A 15627-nucleotide genomic window follows, 5' to 3' on the forward strand; every position below is an offset into this window, starting at 1 on the left:
TCGTCTTAGCTTTTCTTTTCTTTTTTTTTTTTAAGATTTTATTTATTTATTTATTTGAGAGAGTGAGAACATGGCGGGGGAAGGGAGAAGCAGACTCCCCACCAAGTGGGGAGCCCAATGTGGGGCTTGATCCCAGGACCCTGAAATCATCACTTGAGCCGAAGGCAGATGCTTAACCAACTGAGCACACAGGTGCCTCTATCATGGTTTTAATTTGAATTTCCCTAATGCTTATAATTAACCAGTAATTAATGTTGAACATATATATTTTCATGTACTTATTTGCAATCCATATAATCTGTTCAACTTTGACCCATTTTTAGATTATATTTTCTTACTAGTAAGTTTTGAGAGATCTTTATGTATTCTGCATAGAAGTCCTCTGTTGACAGACTTGAAAGTGCGATATTGTGCATCTTTTGGTGTGTTTATCGGTTATTTATATTTCTTTTTTGAAGTATCCCTTCAAATCACTTACTTTTAATTGTTAAATTGTAAGAGGTTCTTACATATTTCGAGAACTTCTACTTGCCTCTTATGTGCTGTGAAAATTTATTCCTATTTTGTGGCTTGTGTTTTCATTGTATTATTGTCATTTGCAGGCAAAATATTTTCATTTTGATGACCAGTTTATTGATTATGTCTTTACCTTGCTTTTCATGGGATGTCTAAACATTTTTTGGCTAAACTCAGGTCAAGGAGATTTTCTGTAAAATGTTTTACAGTTTTACAGATTTTGAGTTTTTAAAATTTTTTTTGTATAATGTGCAAGGTTTAGATTGAGTGGGTTTTTTGGGGGGGGGGGTGCATGTGGATGTTCAGATGTTGAGTTGTTCCAACACAGATTTGTTGAAAAGACTATAATTTATTGAGTTGCCTTTTCAGTTTTGTCAAAAATCAATTGGTCATTTTTCTTTGGGTCTATTTCTGGCTTCTCTATTTTCTTTCAGTCACCTATGTGTTTATTCCTTTGCCAATATCACACTGTATTGTTTACTGTAGCTTTATAGTAAGACATAAAATCAATTGGTTCCTCCAACCTTATTCTTTTTTAAAAACTTCTCTTTTGGCTGTTCTGGTTCCTTTGCCTTTTAAAATAAAATTTAATGTAAATTTGTCTATACGTACAAAATACCATATTTGGCTATATATACAAAAAATATGTTGGTTGGAATTGTATTAAATTTACAGATCAACCTGAGAAGAATTGAGAAGAAAATAGTTTGAATTATCAGCCTTTTTTTAAGTTTTTAGCATATAGATTTTATACATATTTTGTTAGATTTTTGCCTAAGTATTTCATCTTGGAAGGAGCTATTTTAAATGATTTTTAAACTTTCAATTTCTTGAAATTTTACTTAATCTATAGGAATGGAATATAAATAATTGAAGTATAGTTTGTATGTGTGTCTGAGTATGCATGTGTACATATGCATTGACTTTGTAGTCTATGACATTGCTGAACGTACTTACTAGTTCTAGGAGTTATTGTGGTAGATTCCTCAGGACTTTTTATGTACGCAGTTTTGTCATCTGTAGATGGGGACAGTTTTATATCTTCTTTTTGAAATTGTATATCTTTAACTTATTTTTCTTGTCTTTTGTACTGAGTACGACTTCCAATTATATTCTTTTTTTTTAAAGGTTTTATTTTTTAAGATTTTATTTATTTATTCATAGACACACAGAGAGAGGCAGAGACACAGGCAGAGGGAGAAGCAGGCTCCATGCAGGGAGCCCGATTTGGGACTCGATCCCGGGTCTCCAGGATCACACCCCAGGCTGCAGGCGGCGCCAAACCGCTGCGCCACCAAGGCTGCCCCCAATTATATTTTCAATAGGAATGAGGGGCAAGGATATTTTGGGGGGAAAATATTCAAATTTTTATCATGAACAAAGATTTTAGCTCCATATTTTTTTCTTGATATCCTCTATTCTGAAAAAGTTTTCATTTATTCTTATTTTACTAATTTTGTATCTTGTATTGGATGCTAAATTTTGTCAAATGCCTTTCCACCATTGACACAATCCTGTGTCCTTTAGGCTGTTAATATGATAGGTTACACTCATTTACTTTTGAACATTGAACCAGCTTTGCATTCCTGAGATAAATCCCATTTGTTTGTGGTGTATGCTTTTTTTATTTGGCTGGTTTTACTTTGCTGATACTCTGTTGAGAATTTTTATGTCTGTTCATAAGGGATATTGCTCTCTAGAGGTTTTATTATCAGGTTAATGTTTGCCTCATAGAGTACAATGAAAATTATGCCATGGTACCTGGCTGGCTCAATTAGTAGAGCTTGCAACTCTTGATCTCAGTATCATGAGTTGGGAGTCCCATATTGGGCATAGAGATTTCTTGAAGGAAAAAAAAAAAGAATGAAAAATATTCCCTCTTATTCTGGAAAAGGTTGTGTAGAATCGATATTTCTTTTTAAAATATTAGGTAGCATTCTCCAATAAAACCACCTGGGTCTGGAGCCCTCTTTTTTGGAAAGTTTCTAATTATGAATTCCATTTCTTTAATAGTCACTACTTTTTAAATAATCATTCCAATGATCTATTCCATATTGGGTGAATTTTGATCATGATTGTCTATCAGGGAATTGGTTTATTTCATCTAGATTGTTGAGTTTACATGCATAGAGTTGTTTCTGAGCATTTTATTTATTTATTTTTAAAGATTTTATTTACTTATTCATGAGAGACACACAGAGAAAGGCAGATGCAGGGAGCCCAATGCAGGACTGAATTCCCAGACTGAGGATCACTCCCTGAGCCGAAGGCAGACACTCAACCACTGAGCCAGTCAGGCGTCCTTTGAATATTCTTTTAATATCCTCTTAATGTTTGTATGATTTGAAATAACTGCTTTTTCTTATTTTGATTTTCTTTGTAAATATTGCTAGATTTTTGCATTTACTGAGTTTTTTCTTTCTGTTTTCTTTGTTTGATTTCATTGATTTCTATTCTTTATTATTTCTTTGAATTTATTTTGGACTTATTTGGATGGTTTCTTAAGGTAAAATTAGTTTATTGATTTGAGACTTTCTTTCCCACTATAATCATCTAATGGTATAAATTTCCTTCTAAGCTTTTAGAAGGAAAAGCTTTGCATCTCACAGATTCTCATGTTGTATTTTCTTTATCTTTATATATTCTGCATTTCTTGGTTCTGTATAGTTTCTAATTTCTTTTGTGACTTCCATTTTGATATACGCATTATTTAGATGTGAGATTTATAACTTCCAAGTGTTAGAGATTTCATTGTATCTTTCTGGTATTGATTTCTAGTTTCATTCCATTATGATCACAGAACATACTTTGTATGATTTTGATTCTTATAAATTATTTAAGGTTTGTTTTCTGAGTCAGGAAATGTTCTATGATGGTGAATGTTCCATGTGAATCTTTCTGTTGGGTCATGTACTGTATAAATATTAGTTAGCTTCTCTTGGTTGACAGTGTTAATCTGTTTTTCTCTTGTTATTTTCCATCTGGTATTTATGTTGATTACTAAGAGATAAATGTAGAAGTTTCCAACTCTAGGACTTCTCGGGAAGATGGCAGAATAGGAGGGACCTAAGCTCACATAGATCTGCTAATGTAACGAGATAACACTCACATCAGTGTAAATTACTGAGAAAATGATCTAAAGATTGATAGAACAAACTCCACAGTTAACTGTAGAGAAGTGGCCACAGTGAAGAGGTTAGGAAGGGTAGAGACAAGGTTAGGAGCTAAAAGGACAGTGGGTCTGTCTGCAGGAGGAGGGACACGGTGGGTGTGTAAAGAGAAACAGACCTTCACACTGGAGAGCCTAAGCAGGGAAGAAAAATCCCCATAACGTTTGCTTTGAAAAACAGACGGGCTAAATTTTGTTAGTTCTTATAACCAAGGGGACTTGAAATCTGGAATTTTAAAAATCAGTGGGTTCTGCTTTTGGAGAGCCAGGAGGACTAGAGGAGACTGAGTCTCCACCCTTGAAGATCAAGCACTACAAATAGCCAGCAGAGAATATAGCACAGAAGCAGCAGTTTGAGACATACAGGAGGGAGAGTAATTTACTGATAGTCAGCATGTCCAGAGGAGCAGAGATCCCTGGGATAGATTTCACCAGGAACAAAAGAGTTGGCAGGCATCATTTTCCTCCTCCATTCCCCCACCATAAACAGGCGGCCAGCTGCCAGAACCTACACTCAATACTTAATTTGTTAACAGTACTGCCTCTTCCTCCTCTCCCCCCAGCTGTCCCTGTGCATTATGGATCTGCTCTCTCCAATATATTGTTGACCTGAAGCCATTCAGGGTGGTGCTGTGGGCCTTAACAGTGGAAGCAGATCCAAAAGCACCACTTCAAAGTAACATTTGCCCAGGGAGAAGGAAAAATGACCATCCCACCAGTTAGAGTGTGGCCCCTGCAGTCGGCTGGAGTCAGACATCTTGTGATTGCAGGTCCCTGTCCACCAATGGAACCTTCTCAGGAGGCAACACAGGGAAAGTGCCCTGCAGTTTGGTGCTACTACTTCAGAGTGACCGCCTGATCTGACTCAACCCAATCCCAAGGCATCTCCAAACTGGCCTACTAACACGAGAGGTGCCAAACACAGCCCCCAATAGGCAAAGAGAGCCACTGCAGACAATTGGACTAAAGAAAAAAGCAGCTCAACCATAAAAGTGGGACATATGCAGTATACATAGGAAACATCCCTGCAGTGCCAGGTTCCAGTGAATGTGGGACAGTACACTGCGGGGCATTACAGGAGCTCTTCTGTGTAAGGCCATTACTTTCAAAATTAGGAGATGTATCTGACTTTCCTAACACACAGAAATAGACACAAAGAGTTAGACAAAATGAGGAGACAGAGGAATATGTCTCAAGTGAAAGTACAGGATAAAGTCACAGCAAGAGACCTAAGTGAAATGAAGAAAACTAATACACCTGATAGAGAATTTAAAGTAATGGTCATGAAGACTCTCACTGGACTTGAGAAAAGTTTGGAAGACATTAGTGAGACTTAACAAAGAGATAAAAAAGAACCAATCAGATGAAGAATGCAATAAATGAAATAAAAAATACACCTAACATAATAAGTAATAGGCTAGAGGAAGCAGAAGAATGAATAAGCAATGTGGAGAAAAAAGTAATGGAAAGCAGTCAAAAAGCAGGTAAGATGAAAAGAAACTTAGGGTACTCAGTGATCACTATCAAGTATAATAACATTTGCATTTTAGGGATCTTAACAAAGAGAAAAGGGGGTAAAAAATTATCTGAAGAAATAATAGCTGACAACTTTCCAAACCTAAGGAAGGAAACAAGTCCAGATCCAGGGAGCACAGAAATACCTCAACAAAAATAACCCAAGCAAGTCCACACCAAGACACATAGTAATTAAAATGGCAATAAGTGATAAAAAGAGAATTTTAAAAGTAGCAAAAGAAAAGATAGCAGTTACATACAAGAGAAACCCCATCAGAATATCAGCTGATATTTCAGCAGAAACTTTGCAGGCTAAGAGAAAGTAGCATGATGTATTCAAAGTGCTGAAAGGAAAAAAAATCTGTAGCTAAGAATAGTCTGTGCAGCCAAGCCCTCATTCAGAATAAAATGAGGATAAGGAGTTTCCAGGTCAAAAAAAAAAAAAAATTGAAAGGAATTCATCATCACTAAACCAGCCCTATAAGAAATGTTTAAGAGGTCTCTGAGTGGAGAGGATAGACCATGAGTAAGAGTAAAAGAACAAGGGAGGACAGAAGTAGTACAAACATCTGTAAAAATTAGTTAAGGAACTCATACAATAAAGGATGATAAAATATGACATCATATATGTAAAATGTGGTGGTAAGAGGCATAAAGAATGGGTTCAAACTTAAGCAACCATCAACCTAATACGAACTGCTATATGCAAAAGATGTTATATTCAAACCTAATAGCAACCACAAGCAAAACCCAGTAGTAGATATGCAAAAGTAAAGAAAACATAATCCAAGTATATCACCAAAGAAAACCTGCAAATGATGAGAGAAGAGAGCCAGAGAAGAAAGGAACAGAGAGGTACAAAAACAACCACAAAACAAGTGACAAAATGTTAATAACTACATACCTATCAGTAATTACAGTGACTGTTAAGGACTAAATACTCCAATCGAAAGACATAGGGTGACAGAATGGATTTAAAAAAGAAAGACATTTATATGCTACCTACAAGGGAATCATTTCTTAACTAAAGACATGTAGATTGAAAGTGAAGGGATGGAAAATATTTATTATGCAAGTAAGTGGATGTGAAAAGAAAGCTGATGTAGCCATACTTATATTGGACAAAATATACTTTAAAATATTATAACAAGAGACAAAGAAGGACACTGTATAATCATAAAGTGTACAATCCAAGAAGATATAAAAATTGTAAATATTGGGATCCCTGGGTGGCGCAGCGGTTTGGCGCCTGCCTTTGACTCAGGGCGCGATCCTGGGGACCCGGGATCGAGTCCCACGTCGGGCTCCCGGTGCATGGAGCCTGCTTCTCCCTCTGCCTGTGTCTCTGCCTCTCTCTCTCTCTCTCTCTCTCTCTCTCTCTCTGTGACTATCATAAATAAATAAAAATTAAAAAAAAGATTTAAAAAAAATTGTAAATATTTTTTCACTCAACATGGGAGCACATGAATACATAAAACAATAACAAACCTAACAGAAGTAATTGATAGTAATGCAATTATGTAGGGGACCTTAACACCCTACTTAAATCAATGGACAGCTCATCCAAACAAGTTCAACAAGGAACCGGTGACTGAATGAATATTGGACCAGATGGATCTAAGATATATTCAGAACATTCCATCTTAAAAGAGCAGAATACACATTGTTTTCAAGTGCACACGAAACAGGATAGATTACATATTAAACCACAAAACAAATATAATTAAATTCATGGGTGCCTAGGTGGCTTAGTCTGTTAAGTGTCTGCTTTAGGTTCAGGTCATAATCCCAGGATCCTGGGGTTGAGCTCTACATCAGGTTCTCTGCTCAGTGGGGAGCCTGCTTCTCCCTCTCCCTCTACTGTGCCCCGTACCATTGTGCGCACTCTCTCTCTCTCTGTCTCTCAAATAAATAAAATCATCAAAAAATATATAAACAAATTCAAAACCATTGAAATCATACCAGGTATTTTTTTTGGATCACAATGATGTGAAACTAGAAATCAACCACACACACAAATGTGACACACACAGATCTGGAAAGAACACAAATAATGGAGGCTAAATAACATGTTACTTAAGTAATAAGTCAATCAAGAAATTAGTGAGGAAAGAAAAAAAATACATGAAGACAAATGAAAATAAAAACACAACAGTCTAAAACCTTTGGGATGCAGCAAAAGCCATTCTAAGAGGAAAGATTATAGCAATATAGGCCTAACTCAAGAAGCAAGAAAAATCTCAAATAACTGAACCTCACACCTTAAGGAGCTAGAAAAAGAAAAAGAAACAAAACCCCAAACCAGTAGAAGGAAGGAAATAATGAAGATTTCTTCAGAAATAAATAGAAATAAAAAACCAGTAGAACAGATTGACGAAACCAGAAGCTAGCTAGTTCTTTGAAATGATCAACAAAATTGATATATCTTTAGTCAAGCTCATAAAAAGAATGTGGAGGGGGGACTCAAACAACATTGGAAATGAAAGAGGAAAAATAAGTGACACCAGAAGAAATATAAATGATTGTAAGAGAATATTTTGAAAAATTGTATGTCAACAAATTGGACAACCAAGAAGAAATGGACAGATTCTTAGAAACCTATAACCTCCCAAAACTTATCAGGAAGAAATAGAAAATTTGAAGAAACTGATTACCAGTAATGAAATTGAATTAGTAATGAAAAAATTCCTCAACAAACAAAAGTCCAGGACCAGACAGTTTCACAAGTAAATTCTACCAAACATTTAAATAAAAGTCAATATCTATTCTCAAATTATTCCAAAGTAGAAGAGGAAAGAAAACTTCCAAATTTATTCTATGAAGCCGGCATTACCCAGATAGCAAAACCATATAAAAACACCACAAAAAAAGAAAATGATAGGCAAATACCTCTCATGAACATAGATGCAAAAATCCTCAACAAGATACTAGCAAATCGAATCCAACAATACATTAAAAAATCATTCACCAAAATCAAGTGGGATTTATTCCTGGGATGCAAGGATAGCTGAACATGCACAAATCAATCAGTGTGAAACATCACATCAACAACAGAGAGGTTAGAAACCATACAGTCATTTCAATAGATGCAGAAAAAGCATTTGTCAAAGTACAGCATCCATTCATGATAAAAACTCCTAACAAGGTAGGTTTAAAGGGAGCATTCCTCAATATGATAAAGGCCATATATGAGAAACTCACAGCTAAACATCATACTGAAATGTAAAAAGAACTGTGAGCTTTCCTCCAAGGTCTGGAACAAGACAGGGATGTCCATTCTTACCAGTTTTACTAAACATATTACTGGAAGTCTTAGCTACAGCATTTTGTTGTCAAAAACAACAAAAAGCAATAAAAGTCACCGAAATTGGTAAAGAAGAAGTAAAACTTTTGCTATTTTCAGATGACATACTACATATAGAAAACCCTGAAGACTCCACCAAAACACTATTAAAACTGATGAATGAATTCACTAAGGTTGCAGGATACAACATCAACGTTCAGAAATCTGTTGCATTTGTATATATTAATAGTGAAGCAAGGGAAAGAGAAATTAAGAAAACAGTCCTATTTGCAGTTGCATTAAAAATAATAAAATACCTAGGAATAAACTCAGTCATGGAAGTGAAAGACCTATGGTCTGAAAACTATAAAACTTTGATGAACGAAATTGAAGATGACACAAAGAATAGAAAGGTATTCCATGCTCATGGATTGTAAGAACACATTTTGTTAAAACGTTCCTATTATCCAAAGCAGTGTAGACTTAGTGCAATCCCTATCAAATTACCAGCAGCATTTTTCACAGAACTAAAACACACAATTCTAAAATTTGTATGGAACTTCGGAAGATCCTTAATAACCAAAGCAGTCTTTACAAAAGAGGAACAAACTGAAGGTATTACAATCCCAGATTTCAAGCGCCACTACAAAGCTGCAGTAATCCAAATGATATGGTACTCACACGAAAATAGACACATAGATCAATGGAACAGGGTAGAAAGCCTAGAAGCAAACCCTCAATTATATGGTCTATTAATCTTCAACAAACGAATCAAGAATAGGCAGTGGGAAGAAGACAGTTTCTTTAATAAATGGTGTTGGGAAAAGTAGACAGCTACATGCAAAAGAATTTAACTGGACCGCTCTCTTACACCCTACACAAATATAAACTAAAAGTGGATTAAGGATCATGTGAGACATGATACCATAAAAATCCTAGAAGAGAGCACAGGCAATAATTTCTCTGACATTGGTTGTAACAACATCTCTCTAGATGTGTCTTCTGAGGCAAGGAAAGCAAAAGCAAAAATTAACTATTGGTATTACATCAGCATAAGAAGCTTCTACCCAGCTAAGGAAATAGTCCACAAAACAAAAAGACAATCTATTGAATGGAGAAGATATATGCAAATGACACATCTGATAAATGGTTAGTATCCAAAATATATAAAGAACTTAACACCAGAAGACATACTCCAGTTAAAAAATGGACAGACAGGGGATCTCTGGTTGGCTCAGCGGTTTGGCGCCTGCCTTTGGCCTGGGGCGTGATCCTGGAGTCCCGGGATTGGGTCCCACGTCGGTCTCCCAGCATGGAGCCTGCTTCTCCCTCTGCCTGTATCTCTGCCTCTTTCTCTATCATAAATCAATCAAACAATCTTAAAAAAAGTGGACAGACAACATCAACAGACATTTCTCCAAAGAATATGTACAGATGGCCAACAGACACTTGAAAAGATGCTGAACATTACTGATCATGAGGGAGATGCAAATCACACCTGTCAGAATGTCTAAGATAAAAAAACGTAAGAAACAACAAACGTTGGTGAGGATGTGGAGAAGGGTAACTCTTATAGACTGTTGGTGGAAATGTAAACTGGTTGCAGCCACTGTAGAAGACCATATAGAAGTTCCTCAAAAAATTAAAAATAAAACTACCCTATGATCCAGTAATTGCACTACTGGGTATTTACCCCAAAAATTACAAAAATACTAACTCAAAAGGATACATGGACTTCTTTATTTACTGCAGCATTATTTACTATAGCCAAATTATTGAAGCAGCCCAAGTGTGCATCGATAGATGAGTGGATAAAGAAGTGTGTATATATATACACAATGGAATATTATTCAGCCATAAAAAAGATTGAAATCTTAACCTTTGCAAGAGCATGGGTGGAACTGGAGAGGATAACGCTAAGGAAGATAAGTCAGTCAGGGGAAAGTCAAATACCATATGATTTCACTCATAATGTGGAATTTAAGAAACCAAGGGAAAAAATTGATAAATCATAAAAGAGAATCTTACCTATATTCAACAAACAGGTGATTACCATAGGGGAGTGGGGTGAAATGTGTGAAAGGAATTAAAAGTACCCTTATTTTGATGAGTACTGAGTAATGATAGAATTGTTAAATCACTATATTGTACCCCTTAGCCTAAGATAATACTCTATGTTAGCAATACTGCAATTAAAAGAAAATATCTACATGTAAGTGGACCCATGTAGTTCAAATCCATGTTGTTCAAAGGTCAACTGTAATTGTATATTATTTGATAATAAAAAAGAATGAAGTATTGATGCATGCTACAAATGGATGAAACTTCAGGTAATTAACACACAACATGAATATAGTATAAACCAGTGAATTGTATACTTTATAACGGTGAACTTTAAGGTATGTAAATTATATCTCAATAAAGCTGTTACTTAGAAGAAAAGAAGGCTCTGACAATAATTTTGAATTTGCCTATTTTTCCTTCCAGTTTTTGCTGTGTATATCCTTGAGTCTTTTTGTTAAATGTATATAGTATAGATTTAAGATTGTTAAATCTTTTGGGTGAATTGACCCTTTCATCTTTATATGGTGTCTCTGTTCTTGGTCTGCAGTGAACATTGTCTGATATTAAGATAGCTAAGCCAGATAGCTGTTGTCTTTGAGTGAGTTTTTTTGCAGATGGGTAGATATTTTTATCTTGGTTATGAGGAGGCTTCTTTTTTTTTTTCAGTTAAAGTATAATTGAGATACAACATTGTTAGTTTCAGTTATAGAACATCATGATTTTTTCTTTATGTACATTGTGAAATGATTGCCATATCATCCACCCTTTGTCACTGTACAAATGCTCTTTTTTTTCATGTGAGGCAGACTTAAGATATAGTTTCTTAGCAATATTCAAATTTGCAGTAAAGTAATTTTGACTGTAATCCACATGCCATTGGTGGTGTATATTACATCATCATGACTTGTTTTAAGTTTATGTCTCTTGATTTTCATCCATTTTGCCCATTCCCAACCTCTTTCCCCTCTGATAAGTACCAGTATGTTTGCTGTATCTATGAGTTTTGTTTATTTTGCTTTTTAGATCCCAGATATAAGTGAAATTTGGCTTTCTCTGAGTTATTTTACTTAGCATAATAGTCTTGAGTCAACCCATGTTGTCACAAATGGTAAGATTTCATTCCTTTTTAAAGCTGAGTAGTATCCATTATACACACAAACACACATTGTCTTTATTTATCCATCAGTGGACATTCAGATTTTCCATATGTTGGCTATTGTAAATAATGTTGTAATGAACATAAATCTATTTGAATTATTGTTTTCATTTTCTTGAGATAAATATGCAGAAGTGAAATTGCTGGATAGTATGTGGTTCTTTTCTTTTTTTTTTTTCTTTTTTTTCATGTGAGCAGGGGAGGGAGGTGGTGGTGGTATGGAGGGAGAGAGACTCTTAGGCAGGCTCTATGGTGAGTGTAGGGTTTAGTTTCATGACCCTGAGATCTTGACCTGAACTGAAAGCAAGAGTTGGACTCTACTGACTGAATCACCTGGGTGCCCCTGATGGTTCTGTTTTTAATTTTTTGAGGAATCTCTGTTTTGTTTTCCACAGTCACTGCACCATTTTACATTGTCACCAAGAGTGCACAGGGTTTTTTCTGTACATCCTCACCAACCCTTTCTATTTCTTGTCTTTTGTATAGTAATTATTTTCATAGTTGGGAGGTGACCTTATTTTGGTTTGCATTTCCCTGATTGAGCATCTTCATATGCATGTTGGACATCATTTGTCTTCTTTGGAAAAATGTCTATTCAATCCCCAGCCAGTTTTTCTAATCAGATTTTTTTATTGAGTTCTATGAATTCTTTGTATATATTTGGTATTAACTCCTTTATTACTTCTAAGAGCTTTTGGTGGAGTCTTTCAGGTTTTCTATACATCACAATGTGTCAAGAGTTGGTATCCTTATCTAGTTCCTAATCTTAAGGGAAAAGTTTTCAGCATTTGTCCGTTGAATATGTTGTTAGCTGTGGGCTTATCATACATGGCTTTTATTATGTTGTAGTATTATGTTATGTCTGTGCCCGCTTTGTTGAGTATTTTTATCAGAAATGGGGGTTGAATTTGTCAAATGCTTATTCTGCATCTGTTGAGATAATCAGGTGATCATATCCTTCATTTTGTCAATATATTTGTATAACAGTGATTGGTTTCTGGTTGTTGAACCATCCTTGCATTCCTGGAATAAATTCCACTTGATCAAGGTGTATGATCCTTTTAACATATTGTTTAATTGAATTTGCTAAATTTTGTTGAGGATTTTTACATCTACTTTTATTAGAGATTGGTTTGTAATTTTTTTGTGTTGTCCTTGTGGTATTATAGTAATATTGTCCTCATAAAATGAGTTTAGAAATATTCCCTTTCACTTTTTGGGAAGAATTTGAGAAGGATAGGTGTTACAGTTTCATTGAATGTTCAATAGAATTCACTTGTGAATTTAGTTCTGGACTTAGACTTCTTGTATTTTTTTTTTATTATTAAAGATTCAGTCTTTTTACTAGTTATCAGTCTACTCAGATTTTTTATTTTTTCATGACTTAGTCTTGGAAGTATGTGTGTTTCTAGGAATTTACCCATTTCCTCCAGGCTTTCCATTTCATTGGGATATAATTTTTTTGTAATAGTATTTTATGTTTTTTTTTTTTTCCCTTGGTGTCAGTTGTAACTTCTCTTTCAATTCTATTTATTTGTGCCCTCTTTTTTTCTTACTATAGTGAAGGGGTCTTTTAAATCTTGTCTTAATTACATTGATCTTTTCTATTACTTTTATAGTCTATTTCATTTATTTCCAATGTGATCTCTAGTATTTCTTTCCTTTTACTAATTTCGGATGTCTTTTTCTTGTTCTTTTAGGTGTAAAGTTACATTATTTAGTTGAGATTTTTCTTGCTTCTTAAGGTAGGTCTGTATGGATTTTTAAAAAATTCATTCTGACAGTTACTCTCTTTTAATTGGTATGTTTAACTTACTAAGCTTAAGTTATTTTATAATTTATTACTTCATTGTGTATAGTTCCAAATGGATCCATTTCTATTGCCTTTGAAGGCAATCTGGGATTCTCTTAATTTATTCTCAGCAATTGAATTGCTAACTTTTTTTTTTAAGATTTTATTTATTTGAGAGAAGAGAGTACAAGTGTGTGTGGCGGGGGGGGGGGGGGAGGGGGAGAGGGAAAAGGAGAAGCAGATTCCTTGCTGAGCAGGGAGCCTGATGCAGGTCTTGATCCCAGGACTCTAGGATCATGACCTGAGCCAAAGGCAGACACTTAACTGACTGAGCCATCCAGGCATCCCTTGAATCTCTAATTCTTAAATACCATCAAAGAGGCCATAAATATTTCTTAAAAATTTCTACCCATTGTAGTATTTCTTAGAGAAAGAGTTGATCTGGATTTATTTAGTCTGCCATTATTAGAATCTGAGTTTCCATCTTATTTTATTACTTCCAATATTCCTCAGTGTGAGGAGATCAATTTGTTATCTTTTGTACTTTCTATTTCCCCTTCCAAATGATTGTTCTTTCATCCTTTGGTCCAAATAGAGTAAGTTAAAATACATTTCTGTGGAGCTTAAACCATTCATCATTGAACTTTCTTTACCTTTCTTTTGGTGCCCTATATTTCCTAGATAATATTCCTCTTTCATGAAGACTGGCATCTAACTTACTGTTGTCTTTCCTTGAATCCATTATCTAAGTCTTCAGTAGGTCAGAGCTCCTCTTCGAATCTCAGATACATATTTATTAAGTGCATGTTCCAGAACCTTAAGTTCAGCCTATCTAAAACTAATCTCATGAATCCACCCAAAGTTTTTCCACATCCACAAAACAATTTTAAAAATTTTACACGGGGTTATACTTCTGCTGATGTCCAACTAACTGCTTTCAGACCATTCATCACATAGATAAGAACTATGCTGTTATTGAGTATACAATTTTTACATGGCTCTTTGGAGCTAATGGTTATGACATTTTCTCAGCCCAAAATTGTAGCATATGATCAGACAAACTTGTATGTACCTACAGGACTACTAGATTATAAATTAGTAATGAGTATTGCATTGTTTTCTCTGAAAAAAAAATCCATAATGTTTCGCCATAGTAGATATAGTGGATATTATATTAGACTGGTAAGTGTGGGCTCTAGTCCTGGCTCTTCTAATTTACATGTGACTTTGGCTTGGTCACTTCATTTGTGGGTTTATATTCTTTAACTGTAAAATGAGAGGGATAGAATATATAGTCTCTGAAGTCTCCTTTCGTGGTAGAAGATTAGCTTACCAGTCTTGAATGAAGAAGAGTATATATAATATTCTGATTGAAGGGGAGGGAAGGGGGATCTCAGGATAAACTTTAAGTTATGATTAAGTTCTTCACATTAAATTAATTACCCTGATTTGGAATTTCCACCTTTTCTACATGCAAGGACAATGATAACTAAATATAGCTTAGGTGTTACCATCTAAGACATGCCCTTCTTTCTTTCTGTCACTAGTTTATTTGTGTGAAGTACCGACTGTGTCTGGCACTGTGTTGTTTCTTGGAGATCCCTCGGTGATTGATAACCATTAAGGTTTCTGAATCCATGGAGCTTATAGTCCAGTGAGGGAAAATAGCAATTATGGAGTCACATAAAAAAATATAAACTTTCAGTGGTGATAAATATCACGGATGAGATATGCATAGTACTTTACATAGCATATAATAGGGGGTGGGGATTTGATTTACAACAGTTAGGCAGACTTTCCTAAAGAAATGAAGATGAATAGAAATCAGTGAAAGAAGGAAGAAGAACATTATAGACAGAGGAAGCATCATCAGCAGAGGTCCCTGGATGGGAGAGAGACTGAAATGAACAGTAACTGGAAGATGGTCAGAGTAGCTAGAGTGGAGAGGAGGGGGGAACACAGTCTGAGTTGGGGCCAGAGAAGCCGAGAGGGGCTAGATTCTGTAGGGCCTTGTAAACCTGGTTAAGGATTTTGGTCTCTATCTTAAGAATAACAGGATGCCTTTGAAGTGTTTTAATCTGATTGGTGACATGATCAGATTAGTGTTTTGAAAAGATCACTCCAGCTGCAGT

The 15627-nt window shown here is 35.2% G+C and overlaps 1 protein-coding gene across 1 annotated transcript in view; it reads left to right on the forward strand.

The window, feature by feature from the left end:
* The window catches only part of RSRC1 (arginine and serine rich coiled-coil 1), a 400073-nt gene that overhangs the window by 114572 nt on the left and 269874 nt on the right, over positions 1-15627 (forward strand). The gene's annotated exons all lie outside the window — the stretch shown is intronic.

This window comes from Nyctereutes procyonoides, unplaced genomic scaffold (genome assembly GCF_905146905.1).
Source record: "Nyctereutes procyonoides isolate TBG_1078 unplaced genomic scaffold, NYPRO_anot_genome, whole genome shotgun sequence".
NCBI classification, from domain to species: domain Eukaryota; kingdom Metazoa; phylum Chordata; class Mammalia; order Carnivora; family Canidae; genus Nyctereutes; species Nyctereutes procyonoides.